General features: G+C 38.5%; 1 pseudogene; it reads right to left on the bottom strand.

Annotated features, from left to right (window-relative positions):
• LOC130679808 (centrosomal protein of 162 kDa-like) overlaps positions 1-26,529 on the bottom strand; it is a 75,528-nt pseudogene that overhangs the window by 13,891 nt on the left and 35,108 nt on the right.

Here is a 26,529-nt window from a genome sequence, read left to right as displayed (position 1 = left end):
TCCAAAACAAGTTGAAATTCTCGAGCTGAAAATACAATGACTGGTCTAAAGAATCCAAGAGAGCCTGAACAGCAGACTCAACCATGTAGAAGACAAGAGCCCACAATCCAGAATACAGGCAATTTAAAATTGTCAGAGGAGCAAAAAGGAAAATAAAAATGGATGAAGAAAGCCTATGGGGCTGAATGGACACAAATAAAAGAAATGATATCCACGTTATGGTAATTCCAGAGGAAGAGAAAGAGTCAGAAAGTATACCTAAAGCAATAATGGCTGAAATGTCCCAAATCTGGGGAGAGAAGTGGATATCCAGATCTGTGAAGCCCAACAGACCCCAAGGAGGTTGAACCTGAACAGGGCTACACTGAGACACACCGTAATTGTCAAAAGTCAAAGACAAAGAATTTTGAAAGCAGCAAGAGAAGAGGAAAAAGTTACATACAAGGGAACTACCATAAGACTATCTGTGGATTTCTTAAATGAAATGTTTCAGGGCAGAGAATGAGGTGACAGATTCAAAATATTGAAAGAAACTGTGAATGAAGAATTCTACACATAGGAAAGTTGTTCCTCAGAACTATAGGTTCTGAACAGACAAAAGCTGCAAGAGCTCATCACCACCACACCTGCCTTACAAAGAGGGGATTCTTTGAGGGGAAGTAAAAGAATGGTAACTAATGCTGCAAAAACTTAAGAAGGTAGCGTGAAACTCATTGGTAATGGTATATATAGAGTAAGTTAGATTTTGTAATATGGTGATGGTGGGGCATAATTCATTTATAACTCTAATTTAAGAGTTAAACAACTGTGGCAATAATAACCATAGTTATAATAATCTGCTATTAAATGGTATAAAAGATAAAAACTGTAACATCAATGACCTAAACTGGGAGAGGGAGAAGTACAAAGGTAATGTTTAGGAATTCTATTGAAGTTAAGTTGTTACCAGCTTAAAAGAGGGTGTTATAATTTAAGATTACATTACATATATTTTATGTAAGCCTCATGGTAACCACATGGGAAAAACCTTAGTATTTACACAGATGACTATAAAGAAGTAAAAGCATACTGATACCAAAATCAAAACACACCAAAAAATGGAAGGATATGAAACAAGAAATAATGGATTTATAAAACAGAAAATAATGAACAAAATAGCAATGGCAAATTGTTACCTATCAGTAATTACTTTAAATATAAAAGGATTAAGTTCTCCAGTCAAAAAAAACCTCCCCAAATGGCAGGATAGATTTAAAAAAAACAAGGAAAAAACACGATCCAATGATAGACTGAGAGTGAAGGGATGGAAAAAGATATTCGAACAAATGGTATACAAAACAAAGCAGGTGTAGCCATACTTACATAAAACAGACTTTAAACTAAAAATGGTAAAAAGAGACAAAGAAGGTCATTATATAATGGTAAAGGGGTAAATCTTTCAAGAAGATACACCAATCGTATCCATTATTTATGCATCCAACTTTGGAGCACCCACGTATATAAAGCAAAAACTATCAATGCTAGAAAGAAAAATAAACAGCAGTACAATAATAGTTGTGAACTTTAATACCTCACTCTTAACAATGGATAATCCACCCAGAAACAGAATAAGGAAACAGGGGATTTAAACATCATCATAAGCGAAATGAACATAACAGTCATAGACAGAATATTTAATTCAGCAACAGCAGAAGACACATTCTTCTCAATCACACATAACATTTTTGAGAACAGAAAATATGTTAGGCCACAAAACAAGTTTTAGAAAATTCAAGAAGACTGAAATCATATCAAGTATCTTCTCTGACAATAATGGCATGAAACAAGAAATCAATGAGGAGAAACTCACAAACATATTAACATTTCATAATACAATTAGTTGGTTTGCTTGTGCTAATTTAATAAATCCCTTAGTAATAAAAAATGGTGTATATGCTTCAAAGAATAGAAAGCACAGCTTATCTGGTTTTTTGGACTTTCTAGAAACAAAAAGATCTTAGACTCATAAAAATGGTGTATTTGCAGGGAGATCTATTTCCTGTGGTGATACTGTCCTGGGTAATCCAGCATCACTGCCATGATTGCTTTACCTATTTCTTTACCAAATTAAATAGTGTAGTACTTAATGTAGAAATGGCCTTAACCATTCAATTCCCCACTGCCCAGAAAATCTCAAAAAAAACCCCACAAATATATAAGTTAATCAGTTAAATATTTGAGCTTCATCTGGAGAAAGCATTATTTCCATAAAGAAGTTATAAATATGTTCTTGACAGGTGACAGGTATTTTCAGGTTATATCTATTTCTGCATTTAAGTTGAACATTTATACAGAAAGATGAATATGATTGAAACAGTTAAGAAATGTTATGTTGGCTCAGTATTTTGTTTATTTCTTACCTCTTTCTGTAGAATTTCTTCTCGAACTTGAGAAACTACAAGAGACTCCTGTTTACCCTGCAGCTCATTAACCTGATTTTGGAAATGCTTTATAAGTACCTAGGAAATTATGTTAGAAGTACAATGTAAATAAGTTTTTCCTTGAACATTATTTGAGAAACAAAGAAAGCCAACTTTTTTTGTATTAAAATATTAAAAAGATCTTAATATTTTAAAATGACCAAATTCAATGTCAGAAATAAACTGCCACAGGTATAAAGTTTGTTGAATTAATTAAACTCACAGAATAAATTTATTTTGTTTTTTTCAACATTTAATATAAAGCATCATTTGTATCACAAATTAATGAATATGAATCTATTTGGTTTCTTTAGTACTCTTCTTCTGAAGTTCCAAAAAAATACCATTTAAAATAAACCTCCATAAAGTCCAAGCATTTTGAAAAGTGACCAATTATCTTTGTAACACTGGGAATAAGTAGGACAATGTTTCTATTAAAGGGCAACTGACTGAATAAAGACAACATGAGCCTAATAATATCTGTGAAATAACTGTCACTTGTATTTTTAGACAAAGAAACCAAAATTTATAAATACTTCCATCAAGAAACTGAAAAAACTTAGGGAATATTTTTATCTCTTATCTCTAATCCTTTTTAAAAAAATTATTATTTTTATGATCAGACTGTGCTGACTTTCATTTAACATACAATTTACCATGTTACACTTAAAACTCTGGGAAAATAATCCTCAGGGCCCTCCAGCACAATGCCACTACTCCTCCTGCCTCTCCCAGACTGCTCCTCAGTCTGCAGTCGTTTGGTACAATGTTTACGCTGCCCACTACCATCCCACTCCTACGTGGGAAGAACTAGACAAGTTATTTGCAAAGTTGTATAATGGTTACTTTTGTAAAGCACTTTACATCTTTTTCATTGAAATATTCAATTCGTTTTTCCGAGCTACTTGAAATTCAATTACAAACCTCATTACATTTCACCCTAAATACTCCAAATATTTCAACATGCGTCCTTATAAGGGCATTTTCTCATAAAACCACAACATTCTTATACCTAAGAAAATTTATAATAATTTCAAAATATCTAATATCCAGTCCATATTTAAACTTCCCCAATTAAGGGATTTGTTTTTAATCAAGACTATTAAATAATTATTGATGAGAGAGGTGGTGGTGAGATAATTATTCTTAAAGTTTTTCCCCCTCAGCTTGTGTTTTACAATGAAAACCTACAGAAAAGAAAAAGAGTACAATGAATATTCATATATTCTTCAACTTGATTTACAAACTGCTAACTTTTTGCCCTATGTGCTTTTTCCTTTTCTTTTCTGGGGACATGATTTGAAAATAAGTTGGGGATATAAATTCTACTTTAATGCTATGTTTTCACCTTGTTAACAAGCACAGAAGATGGGCCAAACAGTAGATATTCACAGATATTCCAAGTAGGTATATACACTAACCAAGAAGGAAAATACATTTATTCAAGGAAATATGGATGAGCTGTCAGTTACCCTGTCGTTATTCTTAGAAGACTATGCTTCGTAATACTAGAACTGTGGCTACAACTTTGTCTATCCCTCTGTTCATTATTTTGTCCCCAGTGCCTGACTGTAGGCGCCGAATCATTATTTGTTTAATGAATGAAAAGTAATGGGGCAGGAAGAACAACTAGGATAATTACTTATCAGCTGGGGCTTGGGAAGGAGGGAGATGGTTCAACATTCAAGTACCAAGGTCTTGACCATCCATTACAACTAACTTAGGAGAACACCTGTTTGAGAAATGTAGGGACAAAACTGTGAAATAAGATATTTAAAGGGTATGATTTTAAAGTACAATAGTTAAGCATATGGTAATGGCATCTTGTCCTATTAACAAAAAGCCAATCATTTCACATTTCTATTACCAACCTCAAAAAAGTAAAGTAAAAAACATTACCCAGTTAAATAATGTTCGGCTAACAGTCCTGAAAACAATCATGTTAAAGTCAAAGAAAGTTTGTTAAAGTCATTACCTCTTGAGTTGCTAGTTTGTGATTTAATTCGGCTACTTTAGAAGAAGAATTTTCTACTGCATTTTGGCAAAGGAGTTTCTCTATTTCCCTCTGATGAGAGGCTTTCAGAGACGTGATTGTGCTGCAGCATCTTCCTTGATCCTGTAGAGCAAATTAAAGAAAACCACACATAAAAGCAGCTCTTCAATTGAGAGTTAGCACAAAAATAGTATAAGAAGCCTGAAACTTAAAGAAGCAAAGGGAGAGCATGCCCCAGTATTGTCCTGTGCGAGGTGCTTTATACATTATTGCCTCTGAGTTCTTAGAACCATTCCACAGGCTTGTTATTATTTGCTGAATTTTATAAGGACAAACTTGAGTTTACGAATGAGTGATGTACCTGGGGTCTAGATCACTAAACTGCAGAGTCAGGGTTCAAACACAGCAGAGTTGGACCTCAGAATCTGGGCCTTCCATTTGACTCATCTGGGGCTGAACTTTTGGAAGGAATTAAAGGTTCTAAATGTCTGTGTGAATTTAAAGCAAAGGGCTTGACATTTTACCTTTTAAGATAAACTTAGATTTTTTTGTGCAGACTTTTATTTGGGTAACCTCAGTTCCCTACAGAATCTCCAATGCATTGTCTCTAGGCAACATGCCTCAGTTCCTGGTCTATGCATATGACTCCGGGCTAGCTACTGCGTCACAACAATACAGTGATTTTTATGGCGATTATCAGGGCCCAGGGTAATGTGCACCGAATTCATTCGGACCATTAAGTGTGAGAAACCATTGGTTTTTCTCTGTGACAAAATCTATACACTCAGAGGCAGTTAGTAAATGGTAAAGTTCTGACTAAAGACTTGATACATTTCTTACAGAAAAACATTTTCTCTCTTATTGGGAAAATTATTTTAAAATGACAGGGTTTGAGACTCAAAGCAGGTACTTAGTAAGTCATTGTTGATATATAGTAATATGGAAATTCCCAAACTATAAACAAATTTATCAATTGCTTACTTGAATATATGAATTATTTCTTCATGGAAATAGTGAGATTAGGGTCCTAGGAAGAGCATAAATAGCTAAAACACCCATGATGTTACTGATCTAAAGTGAAAAAACAGCCTAAAATCTGGGACTAGGGAAGATTACTCCTCACTTCTCAGGCCGAGTTATCTGAGAAACAGACTGACAATACTAAAAAAATTACCAATTATTTTTAGGACAATTTATAAGAAAAATCTTTATTTTTAATGATTTCTAGGAAAACATGTGATTCCTTCCAAATAGCTCCACTGCTACTATTGCATTCAGGACTAAAGAAACAAGGTTTCAGTTTGGAGGCAGTATAGTTGCCACGATGATTCAGTCACGTGTGGCTGCCAATCAATCAGTAAGCATTTGTTGGGCGCTCCGGATGCTCATTCTGCTCCTACACCAGGTTGCAGAGTAAGTGTGATCTTACATCAGTTCCCGGGCGCTACAAGGCCGTGTGCGGGCAGTGCTTTCTCGGTACACATCACAGGTCACCCAGGAGTCGGAGGTGGGAGCAGGACACTTCCTGCGAAGCTCCAGGTAGTATTTGGTGGAAGAGGTAGGGCTTGAAACATGCAAGAGGCAGCGAGTATAGTGAGCCCCACAGTGGAGTATTAGACCAGTGATGGGACTCGTGACACGAGGCAGAGAAATTCAGTCTTGATTCTTCAAGAAGCTGGGAGTCAGTGGAGAACAGAGTAACTCAGACACAGGAGTGCTTAAAGAATACTAATGGTTTTTAAGCAAGATGAATGGGGGAGACAGCAACCAAAACCAGGGCGGTCAGGGTGGGGCACCGGCTGGCATACTAGGGAGGCCGCTGCACTGTAGTTCGGAGGAAAGCAAGATGGGACCTATTTCTAAAGTACCCCATAAACTGAACCCAAGAAATGAAGGAAGTAAAGCTGCGCCTGGCAATTGAAAAAATATGGTTATAAACAGAGATGAGGAAGCTGGGAGGAGGACCTAGTTCACAGGTAGAAAAGATAATATTTGAGATACAAGAGGAAGAATCCAAAGGAAAAAATATATATACACATATCTATGAACCCAGGGAAGAGAACAAGCCTTGCAAAGTAAATCTAACGTCATGGCTCATAAAAGCCATATGAGTGATGAGTTTGGCAATGGAGAAAAATAAACAGAAAGTCTAAAACTGAAACCGTGGCAGAAAGTCGGATTTTCAAGGAGGGTGAATGAGAGTCAGGAGTCAGTTAAAGGGAAGAGAAAAGGAATTTCGGTCAGAGCTGCTGAGTCATGGAGGATAAGGGGGGAAACTGTTTCAGGAAAGGCGGTGTGTTCAACAACGTCAAGGAAAACTACGCTGACCGGGAAAGGTCGTTCCTGAGAGACCGGGTTTCCAAGAGTGGTGAGGATGAGAGCCGTATTTAAGAATAAGTGAGGCAGAAATGAAAGAAGCTGCTGGCGGCAAAGTGGTGCTGAAAAAGGAACAGCACTTGGTTTGATCAAGTGCAAAGGTCTGAGCATGTGGGGCGGCTCAGAGGAGAGGCAGTGGATAGTATCTGACACTCTGAGGGAGCAAGGGATGAGCAGACTCATTCCTCAAGGAATGTATGGGTGTGATCACTAGGCTAATTCGAAGAATTATTTGGGAAAATAGGACCTTTTCCTCTTAAAATATCACCAGTTTTAATAGTGGCTATATTGTGACAGCATTTTCCTGTGGTAATTATAAATAATGATATTCATTTGTAAGAAGGCCGAATGGGTCAGCTTATCAACGCCATTTGGACACTTGCAGAAAAACAGGACTGGTCAGCCCAAGGGCATGGTTTGGTTTGACGTGGAGAGTCTGCTTCATCGGATTCTGGGCACAGGTAGAGGATCCTACTCTGAAACAGATCTACGCTTAGCAATGTAATACAATTTCTTAGGATTTGTTAATAAGTTCAGATCAAGGTCAAACAAATTACCAGAAGAAATACATCTTACTATTTTCAAATTTTTATCTTTTTATGTCCCCATGTATTTTTGAATTCACATTTTACCTTTTCATGGAGTCTTCTAATTGATTCATTGCTACATCAGATTTCATCTGCAGCTCATTCATCTCTACAGTTAATCTCTGCAGTACACTTTTCAATCTGCAGTTTTCTTGTAAAACCTCTGGAAGATGGGAATCTATAAAAGCATCTGGTTGGTAAAGTCTGTCCCCCAGCGCTGCAGAGGAGGAGAGCGCGTCCCCTTTCCCTGCGGGTGGCACGCCTTTCTTCACCCTGTTTGTAGTCGCTTCCTCTCTACCCTCAGAACTGACTAGAGAGCATTGTCCTTCTCTCCTTCTGAAGCCTCTCCACAGTTTTTGAAAGGTCTTCTATTTCTCTCCCCTTTGCAGCCAGCTCCTCATTAAGTCTCATCAGTTTAGCTTTGGCATGAGCCTGTTCCACCTGGAATTCTATAGACTGGAAATCTTTATCATCTTCATCTTTTCTTTTGAGTTCCAATTCAGCTTTCTGATGTTTAAGAATGCCTATCTCAGATTCAAGGTTTCTTACAGTGACTTGATGGGCTTCCTTCATGTCGCTGAGTTCCTTCTCTGGTGCTTTAAGTTTGGAGGGGTCCCCACACTGGTTCTGAGGTGCTACCCTCAATCTGGAGGCAAGTAGCTCTCTTGCTCCTCTAGTCTCTGTTCATACCGAAACTGAAAGGAAAGAATCCACGTAATGCCAAACCACTGCTACACATTTCACTAGTTACTGAAGGCCTGTGTTCTCCCGTTCATTCATTCAGGCAGTCATCACATATCCTGATGCCTCCAATTCTATGTTCCTTGAGTCTGTCACGTATTGAAATCCCAGTCTTAGAAGGGCATACCATTATATGTTCTCAAGGTATTTTATATAATTTCATAAGTAATGTGTTTCATAAACATTACATTAGACATTTTGCTTCATAAACACTACATCAGACATTCTGTATACCCCAAAACTTATTTTAAATCTCACAAACTTATTATTGTGTATCCTTCTTTATGCAAACTATACTCTGATGATAAATAGCGAAAGCAATTGCTGGTATTGAAGTCTTTAAGAAATAGCACAGTTTCAACTTTCTAACATCAACTTAGAAATCTCCTAGGTAGTAAGTCAGCTTGGAATTTATTTACTGGAGCTTTAGTATTGTAAAAGTAATAATCTAATACTTTACTCTGCATAGGGAGGTGCAGCAGTGTTTGTTCATTTACTTAATGAGTATTTATTGAGCTACTGCTGAATGCCAGGCACTGTGCCAGATTGTAGAGGGAAAGAAAGTCAGTTCTTGCCTTACGAGTTCCCGGCCTGGTTAAGGAGAGTGACACGGCAGTAGCTGCAGAGTCCTGTGACTGGGATGGTGGGCCTCCTGATGCAGGGGGCACGAGGCACCTGAGTTATCTGGATGCCCGAGTGAAGGTGGGCAGACTACACATTTAAGTTCAGCCGTGAGGAATGAGTATAAATTTGGGGATAAGTGGAGGCAGGGACATTTTGGAAGTAGGAAGAGCCGTATAAAGACAAGCAAGTGGTTGGTGTGTACTGGGAATCAGAAATGGAAGAGGAATTGGCAGGAAGTAACCAGGGCAGGAGTGAGATGTGGTCAGGGACTGCGAACAAGAAAAAGGGATGGGTAGATTTAGATATATAAAAATGGGGTCATGGGTTGGAATTTATGCCTCTTTTTGGTCAGTGGAATATTAACTGTAATTATTGCAATCATTTCTTGAGTGTCTGCTGTGCTCCAGATATGACACAAGGGCTTTACATACACTCTGCCACTCAATCCTCCTGATACCCTATGAATTTTGGATTAACTAGTTAAAGTGTTTGAGCATCTACTCTGTGTCAGGCACTTTGCTGAGTGGCGGAATACAACAGAGAGCAGAAGTGAGGTGGTCATGACTCCCAGAAGCTGGATGGGGAGAGAGGTCACTCATGATCCTCCAGATGGGGTGGATGCAGTGGAGGGGAGGGGTGCGGGACGCAGTGCTTGCAGAGGGAATCTGTCTGCCCGCGAGTCCAGGGAAGGCTTCACAGGGGAAGCAATGCTTGTTTTGAGAGCTGGACAGGATGCCCTAACTGTGAGGGCCGAGAGTACCGTCAGAGGGCAGAGAACACAAATTACTGTGGCTGAAAGACACGTGGCAAGGAGGAGAAATAGGTCAATGTGAGTGGGCGGTGGATGCATGGTGTGGGGAGGCACTGCGGGGCACAAAGGGGCCTGGCATTACATGCATTCACAGGCCATTTATTTATCTTAAGGGGAACAGGAAGCCATTGAGGGGTATAAACAAAGACAGGTGTGTGTGTGTGTGTGTGTGTGTGTGTGTGTGTGTGTGTAAGAGATGACAATATGATTTTGCCTTTGGTGTCAAAAGCTGATTAGAGAACGGGGTGAATGAAGTGGGTATGGGTAGACTAGTCGGGAGGTTCCAACAGTAATTGAGCCATCTTTTATTAATGACAGTAGGAGAGTGACACGGTGATGAAAAGGAATAGAGGAACTGAAAGAAACTTTGGAGTAAAAGTGACATAACTAACAGTCAATCAGTTTTTATCTGTTTTTTACATGAGGAAACAGGCTCGAAGAGGTTAGGTAACTAGTGCAAAGCTGTGAAGCTAAAATAGTGAAAGTCAGCCTAGACGGAAGGTCGGTCTGACTAAAGACAGTACACGTTCCATTCTGGGAGGAGAAAGGAGGCAGAATACCTACGAGGAGGGGAGAGGCAACAGGAGCCTGACAGAGAGTCTGGAGGGGGTGTTCCAGGGAAAGGAGGAAGGACTGATCAACCACCTGCAACGGGCTGGCCCAGCAGCGCAGAGAACCACTGAGACTGGCCTCCCCTCGCGGCCGTGCACACACCTCCCGGAGCACGGCTGTGTGAGTGGGGAGTGGCGGAGACCAGCAACCCGGGGCAGAGGATAAGTCAGGGAAGCTGAAAACTGGCTGGTTAAAGGAGGAGAGCAACTCAGAATTCAGGGAAGTGAGACAAGAAAACAAACCAGGTAAGCGCTGAAAGATTTGAAGAGGGTGGAGTAAAGGAACCCCCACCTCCGTGGTAAGACCTTAACTAGCAGGCCAAAGAATTTCCAAGTTTTCAACCTTTTCCTGTTTTTGAAACTTAGCATTCTACCGTTGTTGCGTCTCTGAGGACAGAAACCTACGGGGAATGAGGTCCGCATCCTAGAAGCAACGCGGCGCGAAGTTGGAGGCTTTGCTCTGCGTCTCGTCAGCAGCAGAACCTCGGGCAGGAGTTAAACTGCGAACATCTCAGGTCCCTGATCTGCAAGGTGAGTCAGCAGGATCTTTCCCTCACAGGTAATCGGAAAGATTACACTGAATGGACCGAAATGCCTGTGAAAGCGTCCGGCATCTTTGCCCTCCAGATCAGCTTCCAGTATTTTTACCCTTTCTTCCATAAATTCTACTGTATTTCTGTCCACTGTATCACCAGCAGCTGATGCAGCCAATATTAAAGCAGGTAAAGAATTGGGATATCTTCTCTTTAGAATTCCTTCCATTTCCTTAACCTATTAAAATATTTTTGTACGTTTGTAAGGTCTGATGTACATTAAAATTAAGCAGTTTATATTTTATCAATCGTGTTTAGATTTCAAAGAGATGTTTAATCTATTTTAAAATGATGTCTTTCAATTAGGAAGCAAGGAGGAATAGGTGATATTTAATGATGTCTTTACAACACTTCTCATTCAGTCTACCATGACACAGCACATGGTCTTTCTGTAAGCTAGAACTGCATCAGGGTCCACAGAAACTAGAGCTAGCTATTATATATGCATATGTGTGCATATCTGTTTTTGCTAACGGTATTATGATTTAAGATGTTTGGAAAACATATGTGAGGATCAAATGACATTTCTCCTGGTAAAATGTGTAGGTAGCAGAGTGCCTAGCATATAGTAAGGGCTTGATAATGTTCGCTTTTATTATAATCTGATCTCAAAAATGACGTTTCCTAGGACAAGATGGGTTGCTGGTGCTGAAAATCCTATTTACAGACTGAACATTGTTCATGTTAGGTATTTAAGGGTCACATCATTTGCAAAACTAACAGCAAATATTTCCATTCATGAAGATTACTTGCACATTCATACATATAATGGAACTTGGGATATAAATACAAATATTTATACAGATGCAAATATTGATAATTACATCTGAAAATTTTCAAAGTTTTGCTTCCTCTGGTATTAAAAAACTAATTATTAGATGTGAGGATGTAAAGGTATATACATACATATGCCACATATATTAAAGAGATTTAGATTTTTAAAAAATCAGTGTTTTAATATACTTACAATTAATGCATTCACTGAAAATTTTAAGATGTATTTTCAATCTAATTTTGATATCTTGAAATGTATATTACAGTTTTGGGGGAAAATTAGATTTTATTTGTAGCTTCTTTAATTTGCTTTTTAATATTCTTTGGTTACAGATATCATGGTGGCTGTCATACAAAGTAAAATATTTTAAAATTCTCACTGGAAATTAACCTATGGAATATTATATTAAATAAAAGCATGAATGCATGTAATCTGAAATTTTCATTGTAACATGCATTTCTAATTAGCTTCATTTTTACATATGCACTATTTAGAAAAGACATTTTACTGTATAATTATAATCTATTTTATATTTATAATTCATACATATGTATCTATAATCTATTTATAGTTATATCTATAATCTATTTTAGAATATGGCTCCAAAATGATTCTAGATATTTTGTGATGTACATTTATTATAAAATATATATTAATATTTAAAATCATAAGGCTAGAAATGTTCATGGTCACCGAATAAGATCTGAAATGTATATGCAGCAAACTACATAAAATGGTATTAATGCATAATATTTTAGAAAGATATAATCTAAGATGATAAGCAATACATTTTTAATGAAAGTGTTAATAAAAAGAGTATTTACTTTAATAAAGTGTTACATTTCTCATCAATATGGATCACCACTTCAAGTCTTAACTTTGCTTTTGAAACATGCTTTATTTTTTTATTCTAATACATTCAGTTCTACATTACTTCTCTTGAAGTTATCAGGAGGAGGAGTAGTTTCTTTGCTCTTCTCTCCCTCACAATTCTGTATGGTAAACACTGAAAATTCTTGTTTTTACTCATTATTTTGATATAGAACTGCTCCCACTTTAAATAAACCAGCTCCTCTAAATCTTAAACACTGAAAAAATGCCAAGCAATCCTGGACTACATTTATTTCAGAACATTTCTAGCTCTTCAAACTACCTTGTCCTATTTCTTTCCTGGCCACTGAGCCAAACTATCAAATCATACCTTTGATAAAAGAACAGGTCCTGTGAAAGTATCAAAGTTAATATTTTGCTTTTTTTTTCTTTCTCATAAAACTGGGATAATATTCAGCCCAGTGATGACCTCACCTTTTTGGGTTTGTGATGGAATAATACCTGTATGTTTAAGTGTCATGACTTGACTACAGAATCTTGCTCTTATGAATGAGGCTGAACATCCTTATTTTGTTTAATATTTAGTTATGAATAAAAGTGTTACTTTATAGTTTTAAAAGTAGAATGGAAAAGTTAATATTTCACCTTGAAAAACTACATCAATGAAAAAAACTTTACCCTAATTAGTGTACTATGATTTTTGAAGAAGGTCGTCCAGCCACATTGACCATGAAATATTTCTGAGCCTGTACAGTGAACAAGAACTCAAAATTACGGCCAGCTCTTTGGGAGGCTGCCTGCTGTTTCTAGGGTGTCTCACCTTTCCCGAGCACCACTACCACGGTCCCTGCTCATGGGTCTCCCTTGCTGTACTCCTCTCTCACCTGTCTTTCGACAGAAGGAATTCTAACTCCACACCCAGTGTTTCAGATTTCTACTTCCTTCTTCCCAGATGTCTAAAAAGAGCTGGGATGCAAAAATAACTTTCCATCAATAGTTCTACCATCTAATGAGGCACATTAGTCTAAAATCTCTTTATGTGTAAAGCCACAGATTATATAAAGTGATGCTGTTTACTACTTTTATTAATGTTACTTTAAATGCTACATATCAAGTTTATTTAAAGTGGGAGCAGTTCTATATCAAAATAAATGAATAAAAACAAGAATTTTTAGGTTAATATATTTTGTAGGAACTCCTGGAGCAAAAGAGAAAATAAAAATGCACTATATATGAAATACCTTAATGAAAACTTACCCTGAATACATACTTGTCTCTCTAGATCCTGAATTTTTTTGGCATCAGCTGCTCTATCTTTCAAGTGTATCTTCTGCTGAAGAGAAGGATTTCCAGATTCAGCTTTCAGTTTCTTGACCTGCCAGTAAGTGAAGAACATGTTAAGAAGCATATTTAAAGCACAGCAGAGAAGCACAAGCAGGGCAGCATGATGGTAGTTCCCTCACTCATGCATGAAATCCCAGACGTGGCACTGCATGGAGACAAAGCGGGCAAACAAGCTAAGTCCCTGCTTTCAGGGCACTTACACTCCAGGGAAAGGAGACGGCTGATCAGCTAACAAAGTAAGTCACTCAGTGAATAAAATAACTTCAGAGAGTGACAAGTGCTATGAAGAAAATAAAACAGAGTGAAGGCATGGGAAGAGAGTCGGGGACGACACTGACAGCTGCATTAGATTAGAGAATGTCAGGAAAGGTCTCTCTGGGGAGAAGTTTGAGATGAGACTTGAACAAGGAGTGACACAAGGGAAGAACCTAGGCCAGAGGCATCAAGTGGAACAGGCTCGGCATGTTCAGGAACCAGGGGGAGGTCTGGTGCGGCTGGGGGACAGTGACTGGGGCTGAGGTATGATGACTGGGCAGGCAGGATCCAGACCACATGGGGCCTGACAGGGCACGGCGAGCAGCTTGGATTTATTCTCAGTCTAATCTAAAATAGGCTACACACCTAAAAGCAACCAAATGCCAAACCAGCAATTTGAGTGAACAGAGTTTAGATATTGATTCATGGACACTTACAAGGCTAAGAACTAATTATTGAAGGTAATGGGTCACCTACAGAAATACATTCTGAAATGACTACCTCAAGTCTGAGCTTCTCAATTTCTTCATTTGCTTCTTTAAGCCGAACTGCATCTCTATCCAGAAGTTCCTGATTTTCAGCAAACCACTATAATCTTTTTTGCAGAAGACTGATTTCTTCTTTATGTGTTTCTTCTAAAATTTTTGTTTCATATAATTTTTCACCTATAAGGTAAACTCAGTAACTTGACTGCAATTTTTCAAAATATGGAAATAAACCATATTAAAATATTTTACATGAAAACCAATGCTTATCTTATAAAAGCATTATGAAAAAATATGAGGTAAAAAACAACTGATGTGTGCCAGGTGGTGTTTACTTTAATCTAGTATTAGTAAAGAGAGTTGAAAATTGTGTTCATAGTCCAAATCCTCAAACTTGCAGCAAAGTTGGCTATGTAGAAATTTTTGATAAGTCAACTATTTTCCCACTCACTTTCATTATAAAAGTAAAGTAATTTCCATGAGAAAATAAATGTTAGACCTGAGAGATAATAAGAATGAAGAATTCCTATAATTATATTAAGTAAAAATTGAAAACATTAAAGAATGCCTATTATGGATGATTTTATCTAGCACAAAAAACTTACATGATGGATACTATTATTATTATCATTCTATTTTACTAGTGAGAAAAGTAAATGTGGTTTTCTTACAAACAGGTAAGTGGACTTTATTGTACGTATCTTACACTGCAGATTATACCAACACAGAGGAAAGATCCTTACTTGAGCAGGTAAGGGCTCCTCCGATCCACTTTCCTAGTCCTGTGCTCTCCCATCTGAAGCTCCAGTCCACAGGTACGCTCAGTAACGTGCTCATGACACACCCTGGGCAGCCCCTGCCACTCCACTTCTGAATTTTCCCATCTGTCAGGACCTGGCTCAAATGACAGCCTTCCCTTTCTGAAACTCTTACACAGCACCCCATCTCATGTTTATTTGCAATTTTTAAAATATTAAATTTTTCTGCATTCTTATCTTTGATTTCCATGGTGGGGAATACCATATTTATCCTTGTGTTTCCTACAAAATTTAGTGCTATTTGTTCATTTGGCAAATAGGTGGGAGCCTATGTTTCAGACCCAGGGATAAAAGGACAGACTATGCCATCAGGAAGGTCACAGTCTAGGTGGGATGACAGACATGTGAACAATGTTTGTCATCCCACATAAAATGCCACAAATTCAAAATAATCCTTGATTTTCTTTAATCCTGCAATTACTCCTGCTAAAACCTATTAAATGTACATACCTATTACAACTAATTAAAAAAAATGTCTCTAAAATTAGGATATACTTCAAGGAACAGCATTTTGATCACACTATCCAATTGCTGTTACTTAAATTCAAGAATAAAGAACAGCCATGAATATGAAGGTAAGCTGCTCCAGCCCAGGGTCTTACCTGTGGCGTAAGCAATCTGATCCTTGGCCTGGATCTCTCCTTATTCATTTTTTCCAAGTCTACTTCAAGAGCTTGTTTGTCCTGTTTCAGTCTTTTGATGTCTTCTAATGAACTTATTTTTTCTTTCTTGATATTCATAGAATTACAAAAGCAAATTATTTCGAACCATAAAAAACTGTGGTATAATCTCTTTCACCCAGTCTATCATAAAAACTGGTGCTAATTATTTTTCCTAAATTTCAGCTCTGATTTGATCACTTCCCACAATTACCAGTAGCTCCCTAGGGCCTACGAGTCAGTTTTAATGATCTAACCCAACGCAGCCTGAAGACCTTCCGATCTGCTCCTCCACCTCCCCTGGATCACTGCGCTGACCTCCTAACTGGTCTGCCTCCTCCGCCTGCAGCACATACAGTCTGCTCTCCTCACAGCGGCCACAGGAATTGTGTTAAAGAATCAGTTACGATCACTCCTCTGTCTGAGGCTCTCTGGCGGCTCCCATCCTCCCAGGGCAAATCCAGAGTCCTCACAACGACTTTCAGCGTCACGTAACCCAGCCTTGCCCACGCCTCTGACCTCAGCTACTACTGATCTTACCCCCCAATTCCATTTCAGCCAGAGACTGCTGAGCTCTTTGAGCGGACCCAGCACACTCCTGCCCCGAGGTGTCTGTGCTGTGTCCTCTGCCCCCAGAGATGTAGGCGGCTCACTTTCTAACTTCATTAGGATTTCGGCTCAAATGAAGCCCCAGGAAGTTCTTTCTAACACAGCAAACCCCACTCCTGTTGCTTTATTTTCTTTTTGCAATGCTTATCACCACCTTTTATGTATTTACTTAAAATTTACTTGAAAAAAGACATCATGTATTTACTTGAAAGCAGTACTTTATTTTGGTAATCCTTTTATCATAAATGCATAAAAAATGCTTGGCATATCAAAGCACTGTTGCATGAATTCTCAATATGCTCTATGTTCCATGCTACTCTTAGCCCCCCTTCCTCTACTTGATAAAAATCATACTTACCCTTCAAAGCTTAGTTCAAATGAGTCTATTCCTGCTATCCCCTCCACTGCATCACCATAAACTTTTCATTGTACCTCTAGTCTAGCATTTATCTCTTTCTGTCTCCTATGACATTGACTTGTGTACAAGCCTCTTCTCTTTATTAGGCAGAAAGCTCTACGGGGACCAAGACTGATTTGTTGCTACATTAGCTCCCCCATCTGTGGTGTTGCCTTCTGAGGTTTCCGTTATGCATGCTGGCTCATGATGGCTTGTTTCTCTGTATAATTTTTAACTGTAGGTAATTATCAGTGGGTTTTTTACCTGTAGGAATACTGTGTGAGCTGGGTTAAGGGTGTAGATTCCAAGAGCACACTTCTAAAAGGTCACTAAAAATAGCCTTTGAATAAAACTAATGCTGTGGTTGGAACCTTACGATTCCAAGAGCTGTTTTGAATTTGTTCCTTCCAGACACACTAGAGGTTATCATTGACTCAGGACCTCAGTTTGTTATTTTTCTCAGTTTGAGCAAAACCAACCCTTGCAGATAGTATCAATTCAAGTATTAAAATACAAATGAAGGTAGAAGGGATGACATTTATATTGAACAGCTGGTAAAACATGGGCACAGACCAAAGGAGACCTCTACTCTGCCCCATGTACAGATGAAGTTAAGACAGAAAAGCTCTCTTGACATCCTGGGCACTTATGCAGGTGACTGGATTTTTTTCCTAGTTCATTGTTTCATGAAGGGTATGGCCCTTTGAAGTCCTGATGTCCTCACTTCACTTTGCTATTAAAGCCCAAGCCTAAAATGCAAGCCTCACAGTAGATGTTTACTGTTAGGTATTTTTATCCCTCCTTATTTCTGGCCTCTAGAGAGTTCCCTTACTTTTCTTAAGAGCTGGGTTATGCATTTACAAGATGTTTATTATATTCTATGTGGCATTTTCCAGTATTTTCAGTGGCAGTTTTAGTTTCCTATTTGTCAGAAAAATATGTTCAAAGCAGCACACGTCTAAAAGGTCACTAAAAACAGCCTTTGAATAAAACTAATGCTATGGTTGGAACCTTATCATGTTTTTTTCAGCCTTCATGAAATATGGCACTCTTTTAACTTGTTAATTTTTTAGGTCTACTTGATAAGGGGAGGAAAGTGCAATCACTCACTCTTTAATCATTCTATACATGCATACATACATGCATCAAAAGAAAGTTCCCTAATGGATTCATATTTGAAGCTGTACTTTATTTACTACAAAAACCTGTTAAACATCAGTTATTAAACTATGGTATGTTTAGATTTCTATGTAATCTAATTTTATATAATAAATTTATTCTTAAAGGTGGCATGTAATTGGAATTTTTCTAATTTATACAATCATTCAAATAGACTGGAAGGGCCTTTTAGTTCAGTGGTATGGTTCTTAATGGGAAGGAGTGGGGAGAATTAACTGCCCTCCCACAGGGGATGTTTTGAAATGTGGCAGTAGTTTTGATGGTTAAAATGACTGGTGGGTGCTATAAGCACATAGTTCTGGTGACAGGGGTGATAAAAGTTATGCAGTATATGGAATTGTTCTGCTCCAAATAGAATTAACCTGACCAAAATTTTAGAACTTCTTCCATTGATAAATGTACTCTTGAAAATTCTAGAACCGTATGTTTTATAACACAAATCAATAAAAATAGAGAAAAAAGTTATGCAGCAGCTATGGCATTTCACATCTATGTTAGGAAAATGTGATATAAATAGTTGTAGATACAGTCTCTGCCCTTTAGAAGTACACAGTCCACTTAAGGAGACAGGTAAAAAGCTAACGAAACTTTCTATGGTGAATAACTATCTCCAAGTTATTTCCTATTTTAGACATACATTTCCAGTGAGGGATTTGTCTGAATAAGGTGTACATGCCCCAAGCGTGGTGATGCCTCCAGTATGACACCATGCGGAAAGTGCCCGGCAAGAGGTCGGATTATAAAAAGACGCCATCCAAAACCAGTGTGATGTTGTTTTCTGTACCGTAAGGTCACAAGCTAATCTTGATATTTCTTAATTTTTTAATGGTATGAAATTTAAATGTTTACTCATAAAGTAATAAAATTTTTTACAAATATAGGAATTTTTATAATCTTTACTCTCATTGATATTTAAAATCCCTATGCAACTTACCTGTGCCACCCGTAGTTCTGTTAAGAGATCTGTAAAATTCCAGTTTCCAGAAGGCTCTGAAGTCTCAGCTACTTGAGGTAGGAAATGACTTTGGTGCATCTGCTCTCTGATTTATTTTGAAAAGAAAAAAATTTTATTTTTCTTTTTACAAGGTACTCCATTTGATGCAAAATATTCAATTCTTAAAGATTAAAAGCTGTAGTGGATATTGAAACCATGTGAGATGCTAAGGAAAAAAGTTTATTTAATCTAAAGTTTAAAATACTAAAAGAAGTTATTTTAAGGGAAATTTTAAAGTTTAATATGAAAGAATAGAATCCTGAAGTTGTTTTTAAAAATATTTTCTCCCAATTCTTAGAGAAAAAAAAAAATCAATGTCCCAGAAAAATGGGCCCCATTTTTCCTGTGGTAATGTGTGTTGTCACATCATCCTAGACTCCTTTCTGAGGAATACAAGTTGCCAATTACACGTGGAAACTGACAAATAAAACCAAACACAGTCTACTATTTGGACATTAGAATTGTATTTGTTTTTCCAGAGATACTATAGCAAGGAGTTTAGGACTCCATGTAAGAGCATCTAGCCCTAATGTACTAATGAAACAATTAATTGTGAAAGTTCCACTGAGAGCTTCAGTTTGGGATTCTGGAATAGATCTTTTTTAAAAGCTAGACGATATAAGATGACATTTTAAAATACTGAAGCATTGAAAAGAAAGCAGATGTAAATGCTTTCATTCACTGGAACTGGCAGATTATCACAATTGGCCTGGGGTTACACTTACCAGGATTAAGAGGTATTTTTTCCCCTAATTTACACAAAAGTGCCCTTACTTGCCACCCTGTGTACTGTGTAGCTTTGTTTATACAAGGTGTGTCTTTTGCTATTTTGCATAAAGATCAGCTGGAGCTGGCAGCAGCCCTGCCTCTTACTCCCTAGGTTATCTAACAAAAGAATGAAAGAAATATGTGCATAAAAAGAAAGCTCATGACATTCATGGCCAAAGAAGTTCCTTCCAATAGCAGTCCTATCTGAGTGATTAGATATTTATGAAAATGCAAACTGGCAGCCATTTCCTAAAAGCAGGTAGTGCCCTGACTTGCCCATGTTTGCGGGTCTGGCCTTTTACCTAACATGTTAAAGTTGGACGGAGAAACATCCAAAAGATCTTACAGTCTGAACTACGACTCCTAAGTAGGGGCTGGCGTTGGTCGACAACAACTCAGAAGTTCTCTTCCTCTGGAGAAATGCCTTCAGCCCACTGAGAGCCCTGCCCCATGGCCTGGGGAATATCCCCCAGCCCCTTCCTGGGGCATACCTCAGCCGGTGGTATAAAAGGCTAGGGGTATAAAAGGCTGCCTCACTGGCCTCAAGCAGAGACCAACTCTGTGGGACAGTCTGTTCTCCCAAGCTTCCGGTCAGAGCAGAACGAAACCATTCTCCAGCTGAGACCATATGCTTACTTGCCTTCCCCCACCCCCGTCTTGCTTCTCTTACTCCCTTTCTCCTGAAAGTTATCCTCTAGGAAATGACCTCCCCAAGGATCCTCGCCTCAGGCTCTACTGCTGTGGTATGGAACCTCTCCTAAGACATTACATGATATTGTATGATACATACTTTTTATTATTGTTAATCCCATGGTTCCTTAGGAAATGTTAAGCATCTCAGGCTTAATGACTGATCAAGAAGAATACTGTATATTCAATTTCCTAAAACTGATAATCAAACTCAAATATGAATAGGCTGAAAATACCGAGGTATCCACTAGTCATCTAACACTAAGACAGACCCACTGAATATTAAAATATAAAAGTTACAAAACGATAAATCTTCATTTCTTAGTAAAAATAAATGTATTCTTAATACAATAATAAAATACTTAGAAATAGTCTGTTGGGTTTTAAGAATTTAAAAAGGACTTACTTTAAGGAAGCTAACTCGCTGAATAAACTCTGGTTTTCCTTGAACATTCGCTCCTCATTTTTCTTGTTTTGTTCTTGGAGATCTTTCACTTGATTATATAGTCTTTCATTTTCCTTCATAAATAGAAAATCACATATAGTTAAAATTGCTAGTACTTATAAAACATAAGTATATATGCTCACAACAGCTATATCCTTTAAATATTTTTAAAGTCTTTCAAATTTTTCAGTTTTTCAGTAAGCAAAATGTTTTTCAAACTACTTATATCATCTCAGAAAAAAAGTTTTACCTGAAAACAATTCTTTCCAAAATGCTTACTTGGAAAAAAAAGTTGCAAAAATGCCCAGAGCCAAAGGGCCTTATGTCAGTTTTGCACATTTCACAGGAGTAAGTGGGTGAGTGGCTGTAGGAATAAGCACATCCTGACTGTGTGGACCAGGGGTGGAAAGGCCAGGGGGGACTATCTGCACCCTCTTTTTTCTGTTTCTGGCTTGGCTTCCCGCAATGAAGAAAATGAAGAGATTGGATACAGTCACAGTGGGCATTCATGTTTCTGGAACTTTCTGTGAGCAGACTTAGAGACTGGATATTTCTGAAAATGTCAGGATGAGGGAGAGCAAGGACTAGACCCAGTTTACCCCCAGCCTTGAGTGACTCAAACTGAGATCAGAAAGCACCAATCTGTGCTAAGGTGCTCTGGGTTATTAACCTCTTTAAGAACCTGATGAAAATCAAGGATCTTTGAAGATCTAATGAAAACCATGTACTATCTTCACTGTATCTGGCCTAATGCCTGGCAGATGATCTGTGCTTAATGTTTGTAGAATTATTGAAAACCAGAAAAAAATATAAATATATACACAGATACACAAATTTTGTGTTATCTTTGTGGGAGGGGGTAGCTGGCATATTAATGGGTCTGTGAAATCCTTAAAAATGCATGTTCTAAATGGCATGATTAGAATGGCAGGCAAAGGGTATGGACGATTCTCATGAACTTCAGGGCAATGTGTCTTTTAAAATCAGTACTTCCACAGGTAGTAAATGTAATCACTGACACTGTAATGCTTTCTCTGGATGTCCCTGGAAGACAATGCTTGTTACTGACAGGTTTGATTCCTAGGCTATATTGTCAAAGGAGAAAAAGATGAGAAAGGGAGGGATTAAAAAAAAAAAAAGGGATGGTGGGGAAGAAACTAAGATGAAATCTCATGCTAGGGATCACTAAATATGTCCCGGCTGACTGTCAGGTCAACATCACCAAGGATCCGTCATGGTTCGCAAATGTCTGCCTTCTACAGGACACAAAGATTTTCTCTAATTCATTTTTCACTCATAGAGCAAATGCCAACTGATTTCAGATTTGTATTTCTGAATATATCAAAACCTTCCACTGTAAAGTGTTATAGAAAACTAAAGAAAAATGGGATAGTTTTACGGAAATGGCTATTAAAAAAAACAGGCAACATTCATTAGCTAGTTACTGTGTGCCAGGCACTAACCGGTTGGCTTACACTGTCTTATTTTCATCACAAACTCCATATGAGGCAACTACTACTATCATCATACCCAATTTCACAAATGAGGAAACTGGATTATATGAAAGTTAAAGTGATTTGCTCAAGGCTACACAGCAGGTGGTGGAACTAAGACCAAACCAGATTCTTTGAATCCAAACCCACGCTCTTAACCATTTGAATTCTGTTCATGAAAAAGTTCAGACTAGTCAAATTATTGCTTCCTCATATTTGCCAGAATTGCCATTACCTGTTAAATGAGCACAGGAATACTTTAATATGCTTTGTTTTATAACAAAAGGTTCTCAAGAACAAATTCTTCTTTTGCGAAGTGTCACCTTGCCTGTTGATATCCCTGAAGGAGTGTCTCCTGTTCTTGTATTTCTTTTTGGATTTGCTTCAGTTTTTCTTCAGTGACAGGATCAGTGTTTCTTCAAAATGTAACCCACCTCTGTTTTTTGTTTGTTTCTTCAAAGTTACTTAACTTTGAGAAAATGCAAAAGTTGTTTTTTCATTTGGAAGGAAATGATTGAGAAATGAGGAACAGTAAGAAAACTCAAAAGCGCAAAGGCCTAATGCTATCTTATAACCACTATGGAATTAACATAATCATAGTTAAATAATATGAATAGAAACATCTGAAATGGAGTCAGGAATGTCAAAGGGCCCTAAAATAAGGCTGAGAGGCCTTGGGGAAGTTGATCTTATGCACATCCATAACTAGAAGGAACATGAACTTCTGCACTGTGCTAACTACAAGTGGCTATGCCCTGTTGCAGTCTCAGAATGAGGCTTATTTTGCTGAACTCCAATCTAGCAACTAACACAGTGATCTATCCTATATGGAGCAACACTAGTTATTTTGCCTAGGCCATCATAACTCTTTCAATACAACTTACCTAAGACTGCTTTTTTTTTTGAATAAAACTGTCTTTCAACACCAAGACATATAATAATTAAAATGGTAAAGATCAAGGACAAGGAGAGAGTATTAAAAGTGGCCAGAGTGAGAAAAAAGATCAAGTAAAAAGGAAAGCACATCAGGCTATCTGCAGACTTCTCAGCAGAAACCTTATAGGCTAGAAGGGAGGGGCATGATATATTTAATGCAATGAAACAGAGGGCCTCGAACAAAGAATACTCTACCCAGCAAGATTATCATTTAAATTTGAAGCAGGGATTAAACACTTTCCAGATATGTAAAAGTTGAGGGAATTTACATCTCATAAACTATCTCTCCACAGTGTATTTTAAAGGAACTGCTATAGATGGAAGTGCTCCTAAGGCTAAATAGCTGTCATCAGAGAAAATAAAACCACAGTAAAGGAAGTAGACCAGTTAATTACAAAGCAAATGCAAAATTAAATCAACCCCACAAAGTCAGTCAAGGGATACCCAAAGAGTACAGAATATGATACCTAATATGTAAAGACTGGAGGAGGAAAAAGAAGAAGGGGGGAAAAAAACGAACCTTTAGATTGTGTTTGTAATAGCATAATAAGTGCATTAAGAAAGGCCATTAGATAGTAAGGAAACTGCCCTTGAACCATTGGTAACCACAAATCTGAAGCCTACAATGGCAATAAGTACATATTTATTGATAATCACCCTAAAGGTAAATGTACTGAATGCACCAATCAAAAGACACAGAGTTATAGACTGGATAAGAAAACAAGACCTATCTATATGCTGCCTGCAACACACTCACTTCAAACCCAAAGACATACACAGACTGAAAGTAAAGGGATGGTTAAAAGATATTTCATGCAAAAAATAGGGAGAAAAAATCAGGAGTAGCAGCACTTATATCAGACAAAATAGATTTCAAAACAAAGAAAGCAGTAAGAGACAAAGAAGGACATCACACAATGATAAAGGCATCAGTCCAACAAGAGGATATAACCATTATAAATATCTATGCACCCAATATAGGAGTATAGGCGTACCTAAATATGTGGAACAAATACTAACAGAATTAAAGGGGGAAACAGAATGCAATGCATTCATTTTAGGAGACTTTAATATACCACTCACACCAAAAGACAGATTAATCAGACAGGAAAAAAGTAAGGAGACAGAGGCAATAAACAATGCATTAGAACAGATGGACCTAACAGACATCTACAGAACTCTACACCCAAAAGTAACAGGATACACATTCTCCTCAACTGTACATGGAATATTTTCAAGAATACATCATATACTAGGCCACAAAAAGAACCTCAGTAAATTCAGAACGATTGAAATTGGGCCAATCAGCTTCTCACACCACAAGGGAATGAAACTAGAAATAAATTATACAAAGAAAACAAACAAGCCCACAAACACATGGAGGCTTAATCACGTGCTTCTAAGTAATCAATGGATCAATGACCAAAAACAGAGATCAAGCAATATATGGAGACAAATAAAAACAACTTAACACCCCAAAACATATGGGATGATACCGCGTTCGCTCCTTGTGGCAGTGACGACAGCGATACGTACACAGACCTGGTTCACTTCAGTTCTTTATTGTTGCTCGGAAGGTCGGGAGAAGGTGAGTGAGAAGAAGCAACAGCCGGAGGGAGCGAGTGAGAGGAAGGAGGAGAGAGAGAGAGAGAGAGAGAGAGAGAGAGAGAGAGAGAGAGAGAGAGAGAGAGAGAGAGAGAAAGAGAGAGAGAGTGAGAGTGCTTCTCTTTCCTGCTTACGCCTTATATAAAGGAAGCTGGCCTATGGTGATCAAGATCATGCGTGACCTTTCAGCTGATTGTTAGCATGCCTTCTGCATGAGTTGAGCACGAGCGCGGAAGCATGGGGCAAGCCTAGAGGAGCAACTTCCTTATGCTAATGCCACCAAACCAGGAAGGGTGGCGCCCAGAAAGCGGGCGACATCTTAGGGCATTGGTCAGCTACAGTGGAAGGGCGGTGTTCAGCCATAGTGGGACTCAGCCTCGGCCGTAGGCCGGCCCCTACATCTCCCCCTTTTTGTTTTTTAACACAATGAGGCTCGGGGACCATGCCTGTCTTAGGTTGTCAGGGAGGCGCAGCATCCTTACCCATCATAGGGCAACAGACAGCTAAGGTCTGCGCCCTGTCTTAGGTTGGTATGCGTATCTCCTGATCTTACCCGTCTTTGACTACTGGTCCAACATATTGTGCTACACCCTAGGGGAGATGCCTTCTTCTATAGCTGCCATGGCCTGCACCAGAGCCATCCGCACTTTCCGATGTTGCCGTTGCATGGAACAGAACACCCATGCCTGACCAGGCTTTGGTGGCATTTAGCACAGCTTCAGCAAACTGAGCTACAGACAGCGCCTCTACCTTTTAGGAGCTAACATTCAATATTTCTAGCCGTAGCTGAGTGGTGAGCACGTCAAACTCACTGGACCAATTGGTGGATAGCATCTTGCCTAATTCCCTGGACAGATTGGCAGCTTTAGAGAGGTTATGAAAAGGAATGCCAGCAACACATAGAGCTGTCAAAGGGCAGATATGGGAGATTAAGTGTACTATAGGTAGAGAAAAAGGCAGGAAAGGTATGTGCAGTTTCAGTCACCGGGACTGGTAGAGGCCAAGCCTTCACCAGACCCCATAGTTCTCTGGGTTCCGCTATCGCCTGCTGAAGGATCAGTAGCAGGATGAGCATCAGTGGGGTCGGCATCTCGCACTTCCGGTTCTGGTCTTGCCACTCTCCGTGTCAGGCGTTCAGGCACCCAGATGGGATTGTTTCGGTCCTGTGGGAAAACACAAACACCACAAACAGAGCCTCGGTTCCAGATTAACACTGGATCCAGGCCTTTCCATGATCCTTCCAATACATCCTTCCACATAACTGCGGGCATGTCTTTAGGCCTGGAACGGCGATTATGCCGCTCTGCTGCACTGTGGCCATCTTTGTCCAATGTCAAAAAATTTAAAATGAATAATATGATGTTAAGTTTGTCTCTGGGGGATCTGAAGTCTGCCCCTATTCCCCCTTTTTGTTTATAGAGAGCGTTTTTAAGGGTCAGGTTGGCGCGCTC

Source organism: Manis pentadactyla, chromosome 12, assembly GCF_030020395.1.
Source record: "Manis pentadactyla isolate mManPen7 chromosome 12, mManPen7.hap1, whole genome shotgun sequence".
NCBI classification, from domain to species: Eukaryota; Metazoa; Chordata; class Mammalia; order Pholidota; family Manidae; genus Manis; species Manis pentadactyla.
Note: the sequence above shows the minus strand (reverse complement) of the source record. Positions and strands in the feature narration are given on the sequence as shown.